General features: G+C 45.8%; 1 protein-coding gene and 1 long non-coding RNA gene across 25 annotated transcripts in view; one reads left to right on the forward strand and one right to left on the reverse strand.

The window, feature by feature from the left end:
- FNBP1 (formin binding protein 1) overlaps nt 1-12,774 on the reverse strand; it is a 144,325-nt gene that overhangs the window by 62,818 nt on the left and 68,733 nt on the right. The window lies entirely within an intron of this gene.
- LOC309846678 overlaps nt 1,081-12,774 on the forward strand; it is a 76,635-nt gene continuing 64,941 nt past the window's right edge. The window contains exon 1 of the long non-coding RNA XR_014302075.1: nt 1,081-7,672. This is a non-coding gene — a long non-coding RNA (uncharacterized lncRNA). The remainder of the gene's footprint in view (nt 7,673-12,774) is intronic.

Genomic DNA, 12,774 nt, shown 5'->3' on the forward strand with positions numbered 1-12,774 from the left:
CGTTTAGGGCTGTCGTGAATGATGCTTGTTGCAAACATTTGTATAAAACTTTTGTGTAGCTGGATGTTTCCATGACTTAGGCCTTTTTAGATTTAAAAATAAATTCATTCCCCCCTGCTATATGCAAAGGCCCTGAGGCAGGTAAGTGCATCGTGTTGACTAGTAAGGATCCTAGGGGGCTAGACCAGGGTGAGCCTCGAGAATATCAGGAGAGGGGGTCAGAGAAGAAAGGACCAGACTGCGTAGCATTTTATAGACTTGTGGCCTGAATGAGCTGGGAGCCATGGGTCATTCTAAGTACAGAAGTGCCCTGTTATGTAAAGGAAGGTTCTAGGTAGGAGCCTTTCTCCAACCCTGACCACAGGGTAGCCGTGCAGGTGGGGAGCAGGTCTGAGGGGAATCAGACACAGCTTTTGACATGTGAGCTTGACATTCTAGGAGACCCCCAAGTGGAGAGCCTCCCAGGTTGCTGGATGGCTGCAGGAGAACCCAGAGAGCGGCCAATGCTGTAACGATCAGCGTTACAGGCATCTAACGGGAGCTCGATGTCAAGCTACAGCCTGGACGAGATCACCAAAGGAGATAGGACCCCAAGGAAAGACCAGCTAGAAACACATGGAAGTATGAAGAAAACAGTGTCCTTTTTATCCGGGGCCCTAAAATCACCAGGGTTTCCTAAATCCTGACCCAGCCTTCAACTGTGACGTCACCAACTTTGTCAATGTGGTGGGAATTTCCCAGATCCGTTCTCTGCCCTGTACTGTGTCCCAAGAGGCTGACGTGCATGGACCACATGCAGGCTCCCTTGCCCTCGGGCTCTGTCTGATTTGCCACAGAGGTTCCGGCATAGCAGAGGGCAGGAATTTCTATCTATCTGCAGCTTGCTCTCGCTATGATGCTCCAGGTTGGCTAGGTCCTCGACCTAAGGCCACAGCTCGGGTTAGGCACTCCTAGGAAATGCCTACAATTCTCCCCTGTCCCCGTCAGATCGAGGGGCCACAGCAGCTCCCCACCCTGATTAGCCCCGGAGTCCTGCACGAGCACTATTGCTTCTCCTGAACCCCCTCCCCAGCAGGGTAAATGCTCCTTTTACTAGACAACCTTCCTTCAGTGACTGGGTGTCAATGTGCATCTGTGTTCCAATGGACAAGGTATAAACCTCGGTAGGGGTGCGGGGTGGGGAGGTCCATGGCCAGAAAGAAAGCAGAAAGCAGGACAGGCGGAACAGGTCCCCTCCGCGTAGCCTTGTACCTTTCCATCCTCCCCTAGTCAGAGCCTAGGGCCTGGTTGAGCCACAAAGGAGGGCCAGGGAGGGGGCGGGGGGTGGGGAGAGTGGGAGGGGACAGGAAGGAGGAGATGAAATCAGATTTTGGTTTTTTAACAACAGTGTTCTTGTCTCTCTCTCCTTTGAGGCCACGGTTCACTGTTGTAAGTTCCTTTTTGTGGCAAGTTTTACCCATCCAGCAATTTCTTTTTCTTTTCTTTTTTTTTTTTGTCTCCATGAATCCAAGAGGAGCCCCCTGGGGGCTTCATTCCTCAAGTTTCATAACAGACAGTAGGGATGAAACTGAACGGAGATTGAGTCTCAGGCTAGAAATAAACAAGCAAGGCGGGGATCGAGGCAGTGGAAGTAAGGAGGAGGCTGAGGGCAGAGCTAGGAAGATCCTGAACCTTGGAGGAAGTACAAAATGCAGGTGGGTTTTCTGAAAGCCAAACATACATCACTTTAACACGGAATGGAGGGCAGGAGGGAGGGAAGTCCTGGGGGCAGGGAGTCAGGGGAAGAGAGAGCGGACATGGAGGCAGAGGAACAGGCTTAGCGGTGCCCTCTCGGCTCCTGGAGCCCTGCCCGGTCAGAAGCTACATTCCTGAATTGTCAAGAGGACGATCCCCCATTTCACAAGCAGAATTACTGTGTTCTGCGATTTGCTGGAAAGATCTCCCTATCCCCCGGCCCAGTTTTACTTCGAGATTTAAAGACAGACATAAAGACATAAAAAAAACCCTTAGCACCAAACTCAGACCTGTGCTCTAGGTTTATGGTCTTGAAATGGGTGTTTTCACAAAATGCGAGGCCAGTCCTGGGCTGAGAGAAAACAGACACAAGAATACGCAGAAAGTGACGGGCACTGCCAGGAAAGGCTGAGTCGGCTGTATCATCGAAGGAATCTTCTCTGGAGACAATAGGTACTCCCCCTCCCCCCATGCCACACACACACACACACACACACACACACACAGAGTCATATTCTGGGAGCAGAAGGCTGATTTTGATTGAAAACCCATACAGTAAACTTTCTCCATGCTCCTTCATTTAATACTCAAAAATAAGTATCATCTTATTTTTCAAGCACGGTTGTGCACCTTGACCTGACAGAGAAGCTTTCTCCCACGAAGGACTCCTTGGCCGCAGTCCTGTCCGACTAAAACAACCATCTGAGAACTACACTTGAGATCCTAATGTCTCCCGTGACATAAGGAAAAATCAAGGTGTCCGTGATTTTCCTTCTAACGTATCTCTCCCGGTACGTGGTGGTGCCTGAGCCCTTAGGAAATCAGAGAGTGGTACCGAAGGCCTCTTGACCGTCCTGAACGTACCATGACCTCGACAGCGGTCATCTGGAGCCACCTCTCTCTCTCTCCTCCTTCAGTCGGAAAAGCTAGCTAACAGTTACAAAGATAAACAAACAGACCAGCTTGCCAGATGTGCGTGTTGTTTATTAACAAACAATGGCAAAGCGTTGCTTCCCAGGACAGTGAGCAAGTGTGTCTCTTTAAAGTGTGCCTCCGAGCTCTAAATAAAGAGGAATTGTTCTCTAGAAAAAGATAATAAGTCTTTTGGAGCCACAAAGTGAAGTCATCACAGTGCTTTTCTCCTATCAGCAGAGATGGGAAATGGCATCTCTGGGGACCCAGAGAGATGCGGCTGACTTTCTCCTGGAAGCAGGGTGCTTTCATTTCTCTTCGGCAGTAATAACAGACTTTTGAAAATGCCTGATGGTATCTCAGCAGACAGCGAAACTTACTTTCATTTCAACTTTTTGGTTGGACCTTAAAAATATATGGGTAGAGTCTACGTATACAATAAAAGCATCCTTCCAGATTTTTTAGGATTCTCCCAGTAAGCAGGGGCCGCTGAGATAAGAATCAGAGGAAACCTAAATTAAGCAAGCACAAACTTTAAGAAAAACTACAACGACAAAGCTTCCAAGAAGGTTTTACTGCGCTGCAAGAGATCGCCCTTAGACTGTGAAAATGTTTATCATTCACACTCCACAATTAGGTACAACAGCTGCTCGTTCTTACACTATTTATATATAATAGACCACTGATTTTTAAAACTCCATAAAAAAGCAAAATATGGCAATGATGTGAGAACAGCCAAATCCAGAAAAAAAGGAAAAAAAAAAAAAGAGAGAGAGAGAGAATAAACACTCAATTGAGGACAGTCAACCATCTGGAATTTTAAATAAAACTCAGATTCCCCAGATGAAAACAAAGGAACACAAGACTTGAAAAGGGCAAAGAAAAAAGGGGCTTGCAGAAAATATGTCTGTGACAAATATTATAATTTCCTCAAAACCCACAGCGTGGTGGGTCTGAGCAGCTTCCAAGCCTGACTCGGGATTAATTAGCACAACTACGAATCCTTGCTGCAGAGACATGGCTGGGGACCGGGGAAGGAAACTCAACCACCGTCAGTCCCGCTCACGGGAGCCACCGCAACCCCAAACCATAGACCTAGAAGCGTTGGTGAGGGCAACGCATTCTGATCTGTGTGGGATGGTCACAGGATTAAATAAACATGATTTATTCAGGAAGGTCCATTTTCCTCCATCTATTTATAACGCAAATACTGTCCCAGTGAACTACCTCCCAGTGTCAGGCTCAGTTGCTTAACCCTACCCATCCCCTCGACCATCTGGGCACCGGGCAGGGGACCCCACGCGCGATCCAGCAGCCGGTGCCAAGTGGCCTTTGTCCTCTCCTGAGGTGCCGTCTCCCCACAGCTCCTGTCATTCTCATGCCGGCTTTTGCTACCCAGACCTCTCCACACACTGACAATTCACCTGGACTCCAGGAGGCTTGTATCTGTCTTTCAGAATAACCCCTTCTCTCACATTCCTTAAAATTCTGATTGTTTTTGAAGAATCTCAATTAACTCTTTTTTGGACTTGAACTCACGACCCGGAGATCAACAGTCACATGCTCTATGGGCTGAGCCAGCCAGGCGCCTCCTGATTAACTCTTAGGATGAAAGAGTCTGAAAATGACCAACATGGAGCAGTGATGCCCCTCACTCGACCCCTGCTGAGGGTATCAATCCTGGACTTCCAATCCCAGACAATGCAAATCACCATCAGTAAGAGTTTCAGATAAGGCACCAGGTTGACGAGGGTGAGACATTAGAGGCAGTAATCCTTCCCCAATAGGCTGAAAGCTCTTACAATCAACTTTATTCATTCCACACATATGAATTACACGCCCCCAGGTGCAGGGTGCGGCCCATGCCGGGTGCTGTCCTTGTGGCCAAGGTGGTAAGAGAAAGAGGACGAGGCACAGAGAGGGCGGCTGTGGGTGCAGCAGCATTTTCAACAGATCCGGATGACATTTTTTGAACAAACTGGAGGCGTGAACTTGCAAAGGTCTAGGGAAGGAAAGATCCTTCGGAGCGGCTGGAACAGCAGTGGAGGTGCCCTGAAGCAGGAACGGGCTTCCTGTGGTCCTCGACGGCTGATGCCAACGTGATCAGACCGAGATGAGCGGTAAGACAGAAGCAGGCAAGGGCTGGACCGCGGACAGCGGTTTCCGGGGGCCACGTAGAGGGTGAGGGAAAGCTAGGGAAGGACTGAGGAAGGGAGGGACGGGGTCTGTCTGCAGGATGACAAGGCTGCACCGGCTGCCGTGCGGAGAACGCACCGAATGGGGCCGGCGCGGCAGAGGGACAGGGAGGAGGTTGCTGCACCTGTTCACGGGACAGCTGGTGGCACAGGTGGAGACGGGGAGCTGCGCCACAGACCTTGGGAGCAAGAGGGGTGAGGTAGGAGGCTTGGGGCAGTCCTCCAGGTGAGACAATGAGGGACCGGATGAGGGGTGAGAAGGGTTTGGATTCAGAACGTTTACTGAAGGTAGAGCGGACAGGACCTGATCTGTATTATATAGACAGGGCCCATATGATATGGGGTGTGAAGGAAAAAGAAGTCCTGGACGTCCTATTGTTTGGGCCAGAACCATTACGTTAACAAGGAGTGCCATTTAACGACCCGAGGAAATGCAGACCGGAACAGGGGTATGATAAAGGGGTTTGGGGGATCCACAGTTTCTTTTTGGATGGGATAAAAAGCCCTCTGCATCGCACAGCTAGGCATCACTCCTAGTGCTGCTGGGCTCCAGGGACACTCCCTCCCCCGACAAGGGGGTGCTCGGAGATGCTGCATCGGGCTCATCCAGGGAGATGGCAAGTGGGTGCCTGGATACAGGAGAGTCAGCTGGGACACAAAACATCCGTGAAACAATTCCTGGTTCTAAGAAGAAAAAGAAGGTCTCGTTCTAGCTCATGAGGGAGCACCACAAAACCCAAAGCTGCACTTCCAATCCAGGGAATCAAGAGCAGAATGTCAGCCTCCTGATAACTAGGTATGTTAGCCCACAATTTCGGGTGAAATTTTAATGATTCTGCAAATGACAGAACCACAGCGGTGACAGGGCCTTGATGAACAGCACGCGCCTGTCACATGTCCTCCCAAAACAAAGGACACATAACAAAACCAAATACACCTTCTAGAGATACATTAAACCAGGAGCTATCCGTGGGTGTCCCACCAGCAGGACATAGGCAGAAGACCAGCAACTTCTACAGGGCTCCCTGCTTTCGGATTTATTTAAATAAAGGTGGTAACCCCAGTAAAGAGGAGGTATTATGGAAACCCTCCTCTCCGGGTCATGAAATCGAAAAGTCCCTCTTGGCTTTCTGTGTTCTCTCCTCACAGGTCCTGCCTGGCTTTATAACGGAGCACCCCAGGTGCGTCTCAATGGGGCCGGAAAGATCAGAAATTGACTTGTAATGACTTGATCACACACGTAAGACCGTTTTAGTTTCTGCATTCCCTCACGCTAGGCTTTGTCTGTTTGCTGAAATCTCTTATAAAAACATATTTGATGCATAGTAGGGTCAGTCCACGCTACAAAACTGCCTTATAGGATATTAAGTCCTTCCCTAAGTTCCTAAATAGGACCCACCCAATAGCTAACTTGGAGACCATGGTATCTTTTAGTATCAATTTTTAAACACCTCTGGGACCTCAGGGAAAAGATATAACTGGCCAACCTAAGTAATGTGGGGTCTTGTAAGCACTCTCTGAGTTTATAAAAATTTTAGTGAGTCATTGAAGGTACTGTATAATCGTTTCCTCTAGAACTTTTCAGATAGCCGCTGCCAAAAAGCGATTCTGTTCCTGGCAATATTTGGTAATGAACCATACTTTCCACCTGCTGAGAAAAGCTTGCTTGGAAGTTCCAGTCAATGTTGGCCAGCACCTCCTGACTCCCCTTCTGGAGCTACAAATCTCTATAAAAATCCCTCTTACACGGTTCGCGGTGATCACCGTGCATTACCCTGAAACACGCTCAAAGGCTCGAGCTGAACCAACCACCTCTCCGAAATTCTTTAACAACTTGATTCAATGGGCAAAAATCGCCAGCAAGGGTATCTTTACCCTCATTCTTATAGAGGAATCTATCTGATAGCGACTCTGAACTACCCACACTTCAGATCGGGTAATTCACAACCTCGTTGATCATTTCCATGACTTAGGAATCTCATCTACACTTCTCTCAAAGACCATCACTCTTGTAAATGACCAGAGCTTAATTAAGAACCATAAATCACGTATGTTCGACCTTGTACTCTCTTCCTGGGAATTTAGCTTGGAGGAACGGTGCCCACCCCACGCACAAAAGACCTATGAAAGAAACGAGTTCTCTGCAGTACTCTTTATATAACTAAAAGTAAGTAAATAACCCGAAACTGGTAATAGCCTACAGGTCAAATAGTAAAGAATTAGTTAAGTGAATGATACGAGCATTAGAATAATGCATAGCCACTAAGATTCTAATGATGAAAACTACCTGTTTTCATGCAGAAAAATAAAAACTGCTTATGAAATTAAATGGGGAATAAAGAAAAATGTAAGTTATATCCATATAGGACTAATATGCTTAATTGTTATATATAGGAAATATATTTATACAGACATATTACATATACATGTCTATATCAGTCTTTGTACACATCAATATCTTTGTGTCTATAAGTGACACCTAGAAAATAACTTGGAAAAAAATGAGGATTTTTACTTTTAAAAATTTCAAGTTTTTGTTCTTTAATCCAGATTTTTGGTAACATTCTTTAAAAATATTGACAATTAATACATGAATCATAACATTCCCCCCTTCAAAAAAGGGGGAAGAGTACATAAAAGAAATAGAAGTTCTTTTTTTTTTTTTTTTTAATTTTTAAAGTAGACTCCACACCCTGACGGAGGAGGGTGTGGAGTCTACTCCAGAGGAGCCTGACGCAGGGCTTGAACTCACGACCGGAGATCAAGACCTGAGCATAAATTAAGAGTTGGATGCTCAACCGACTGAGCCACTGGTGCCCCAAGAAACAGAAGTTCTTTTTGCATGTCAGCTAAAAGAGATGACTATTGTATTTATTGCAAATCTCTCAAAATCTAGGAAGATCAGGCAAGCATAAAAATTTCCAGATTTTACACATTAAAACTAATCATGTTGCCTCATAAAGAATATTGATTTCCGGGCGCCTGGGTGGCTCAGTGGGTTGAGCCGCTGCCTTTGGCTCAGGTCATGATCTCAGAGTCCTGGGATCGAGTCCCGCATCGGGCTCTCTGCTCAGCAGGGAGCCTGCTTCCTCCTCTCCTCTCTCTGCCTGCCTCTCTGCCTACTTGTGGTCTCTCTCTGTCAAATAAATAAATAAATAAAAATCTTTAAAAAAAAAAAAAGAATATTGCTTTCCCAGTAATTTCTCCTGAACACCAGTAAATCCCAAATATTGTCACATAGTACAGATTTATTGATAATTTACATCTGTAGACAAAAAACTGAATACAAAGCAAAGGAACCGGCAGTGTGTACTCTGACTTATGTTCTCCCCAAAGACAGGCCACTGATTCTCTCTAAAGAGAAGGTGAGTACCTTGCTAAAATCTAATTTCTGGGGTGCCTGGGTGGCTCAGAGGGTTACGCTTCTGCCTTCGGCTTGGGTCATGATCTCAGGGTCCTGGGATCGAGCCCCACATCGGGCTCTCTGATTGGAAGGGAGCCTGCTTCCCCCTCTCTCTGCCTCTCTACCTACTTGTGATCTCCTCTCTCAAATAAACCAAAAAAAAAAAAAAAAAAAAAAAAAAAAAAAGTTATTTTTGAAAAATCAATGCATTTTCCTAACAACAAGCCTATAAATTTGCGTCTCGGAACAAACTGTTTCCTTAAGATACTATGTGGGAGAGTTGCACGTCTTATGGGATCAAGGGAGGTGTGGACATGGCTGCCTAAAACCCACCTTTTCTCCAAAGAACGTGAACCGCAGGTGTTGTTCTGTTTTATAATGGGAGATTTTTAAGACTTCAAGGACACACAGCTGGCTCATTATCAGGAAGTGGCCCCCAGGATGAGAAGAATGTCCATCTCTCCCTCTACTTCCCTCTTACTACCTTCCTTTCAAATCCATAGGGAAGGAAACATTCTTTACAGAATGAGCTCTGTCACCACAAAGACCCTTGTTAGAGATTCATCTATTCAAACACAGCAAAATCTAGAGGAGAAATAATTTTCCAGTAGTATTCCAAACTGAACTTGGAAATGACTCGATATGCAGTAATGAGATCCAGCAGTAATCCTATAAATTTGAAATCATCCCTTTGGGCAGACAGGATTTCGCCGCTGTACCAAATGGCCCAAAACGCATTATACTAATGGTTAAGACTGGCACTTAAGCAAGACATGATTTCTGGTCAGCTCTGAGAATTACTAGCTAGACCTAAAATGGTGAAAGCCTCTCATTTCAATGCTGTCCACCAATTCTACATTTTTAGAAAGTTCTTTTTAAATGCACTGGGCCATACTGTTATGACATACGGTCTCAGGGAAGCCTGTATACCTTCCTGCTTTCTGTAATAAACCCTGATCAGCACACTCGAGGGGAGATACCTGGGGGGCTCAGTCGGCTAAGTGTCTACCATCAGCTCAGGTCATGGTAGCAGGGTCCTGGGATCGAGTCCTGCATCCAACTCCTTTCTCAGCGAGGAGCTCACGGGACCCAGTCTGATGTGTCACAGCTGGTGGGGCTGCCTGAATCCCAAGCCCATTTGTTGACCAGAACATCCTTTCCTCTCCTAGCCCGACAGCCTCCCAGGGAGCTGTGGACACACAGCTGGTCTGGGCTCTCCCTCTCCTAGGGAAGATGTGCAGCACGCGGTCAGCCCTTCACAGCAGCATGGCAACAAGGCCCCTGGCTGGGACACCGGAAGACCTGGATCTGAGTTCCAGCTCTGTTGTGTCACTTCCGCTGGTCACAAATGTCACCACAAAGTGGAGAATATCCCATTCTGCTGTGTTTTTAATAAGAGTCATCTTTTTTTTAAAGATTTTTATTGATTTATTTGAGAGAGAGAGAGAGCAAGAGCGAGCGCACACAGAGGGAGAGAGAGACTCCTTGCTGAGCAGAGAGCCCGATGTGGGGCTCGATCCCAGGACCCCGAGATCATAACCCAAGCCAAAGGCAGATGCTTCACGGACCAAGCCACCAGGCATGCCAAGAGTCATCTTCACTTTTTTCTTTCTTAAAAAGATTTAATTAATTAATTTATTTGAGAGAGAGAGAGCATGGGGGGGGGGGTGTTAAGGGAGAGAGGGAGAAGCAGACTCCCCACAGAGCAGGAGCCTGACTTGGGACTTGATCCCGGGTCTCCAGGATCATGACCTGGGCTGAAGGCAGCTGCTTAACCAACTGAGCCACCCAGGTGCCCTACGAGTCATCTTTTCAAGAATAAGTAAGATCATTCACTAATAAGAGTCAGAGGAGCCCAAAGGGAAAGCTCTAAAGGAGAAATATTGGTCATTATGGTTCAACCTCAAGGAGGGCCTTACCTAGAGCTGATTGCCCGTGAAGAAGCGGACACTGTCTAACCCGGCATCCTTGAATGTAAGTTAAAGAACGTCACTCAGTGGAAACAAAAACACGCATGTGAACATGCATGGCCCCGAGAGCCACACAGAGCCACCCCCCGGAGAAGGGCCTGACCCCCGCCTTACTGCCTCCAGCCTCCTGGTCTGGGATAAAATGTGTCACTGTCCGCCCTCCCGAAGGGGTGCTGTGAAGAGAAAATGTAAAGCCTAATAGCTCTCAGTTATTATAATCCACAAAAATGAAGACTCAAGGCGAAACAATTAAACAGACAATATAACCAGAATAATTTCTAAAGTCGCCGCGTATCAATATACAACCTAATGGCCCATTACGTGGTCATTCAAAATAATGATAAATATGTAGGAAAAAAGCACAAAGGTTCATGATGCATTCTATTGAAACACCACAAATACGCATTTACGATTGGCTATTCTTTCTTTCTAGAACTTTAAAAGGGTTCCCAATTTCCTAAAATGTCATTTCATGTAATTACGAAATGCTTCCAGAGCCCGGTGGTTGTCGCTCTTCCCAGTGGAACATCTGACTCAGATGTGTGCTTGGAATTCTCCCTAAAATAAAAGGAGCACTACGAACTGCAGATCTTATTTAATGTGTCTCTGTATCACCTATAATTTACTCTATAAATGACTATAATTCCTGATTAAAAAAGGAACAGAATTCAAGCTACAGATACGACGGACTGTACAAAAGACATGATTAGCAGTGAATGAATAAAACAAAAGGACCCAATCATAACCACGAAAAGGAAATACAAGGATCCTCCACTAATGACACAAAGTCCAAGAACAAAGTGAATCAAGTTGAGTCTAAGACAGCTCCTCTCTACTTCCTAATGCTTACTTCCACCCTGGCACTCTTCCAGGTGCTTGGGATACGACAGGAGCCAAGAAAATTCTTGCCCTTGAAGAGCTTACATTCTAGTGTGAGACGAAAGAAAACAAATATATAAAGTGTTAGATGTTGGTAAGCACTATGGGAATACAGTAAAGCAGGGAAGGTGGTGGGAATGAGGCGGGGAAAGAGAGGAGAGACTTTGTAATTTTAAGTAAGGTGGACAAGACAGACCTCAAGAAGACGCTATTCCTGAGAAGTCAGTAAGCGAGCTCTGTAGATATCTGGGGCCAAAGGTTTCAAAGGAGAACAGAGCCAGTACAAAGGCCCTGGGCCAGGGTGACACAGGGTGAGGTTGAGCAATAGCAAGGGGGCCATGTGGCTGGAAGAGAAGCATTCAACAAAGTTAACAGGAAGCCAGTTTATGTGGGCTCATATCTCATGATTCACTTCAGAAACAGAATTTACATTCCGTACTAAAGTAAAGGCAGAAAGTTCTGGTTTAGGGTGTTTGCTAAATTTCTAAGCTACATGGGTAGCTGAAGGTCAGTCAAGAGACACAAAGCACTGAACAAAGAAACAAACAGGAAGAAGGTATAAACTTTGCAAGGTTGAGGGAAGTTCAAGAACCCGGGAAGCAGTCCAACATCAAGTTCAGATTTACTCTATTTAGTTTATGATTATATTAGACATTTGTGCTTCATTCTGAACTTCAGTATTCTGTGCACTGCTTCCTTTCCATCATAGAAAAGATCTTTAATGAACGGTCTGGAAGATGCTGTCATCTAATTTGGGGCTCTAGTGCAGGGTTTCTCAATCTGGGCACTATGGACATTATGGGGCAGGTAATTCTTTGTTGGAGAGGCCGCCTGTGTATTGTAGGATATTTACGAGCATCTCTGGGTTCTACCCACCAGATGCCAATGGCAACCCCCTGGCCGGTCAAAACTATCTCCAGATACTGGTAAGTGTTGCCGGGGTAGGCAGAAAAATTGTGCCCAGGTGAGATCCACTGCTCTAATGTGAACAGATACAATATGTCATCTCAGTTTATGAACCCATGGTTTTTGCTTTGTTTTTCAAACCAATGGTTGTTCTTAAGGCATATATCTGCTCCTAACTACTAAACTCGCCCAAAGCTATGTGCTACCTATTTATAGCTTACTTAGAAAGAAGTAAACTCCTCAGATGTTCCAAAAACTTTCCTGTCCCAGGACCTTTGCACTGGCTGCTACCTCCGTTGCTTGTCCCAGGCAACTCTACCTCATCCTTTGAGTCTTATTAAAACGTTGGCTGTTTAGGGCCCTGGGAAGCTTCTCCCCAATCCTGAGCACAAGCATGTTAGGTACTCCTATCATCTCCTCCTGTGGCACCTACACGCATACTTCACAGCAACAATCACAACTGCAATTAAGTAATTATTTTGATGATTATTATTATTTAACATCTCTTCCATTTGTTCAGTAGCAATCCCACCTTCTCTGTTGGTTCCTGCATGTCCAGGGCACCAGAAGAATTATGGTGGACTTAGATTTAAATGAGAAAAGCATTATTGTGGGCCAGCTTTAGTACTTTATTCCTAACAAATTATGATGCCCTGTGTAAGCCATCAGAGAACAAGGACACCAACAGCAGCTTACAATTAAACCTTTTAGGACAAAACCTTGACTATGAATAAACTTTATGTGAGTGCATGTTTTTCTCCTTTGTTAACAGTAA

Source organism: Mustela nivalis, assembly GCF_964662115.1.
Source record: "Mustela nivalis genome assembly, chromosome: 13".
Lineage (NCBI taxonomy): Eukaryota > Metazoa > Chordata > Mammalia > Carnivora > Mustelidae > Mustela > Mustela nivalis.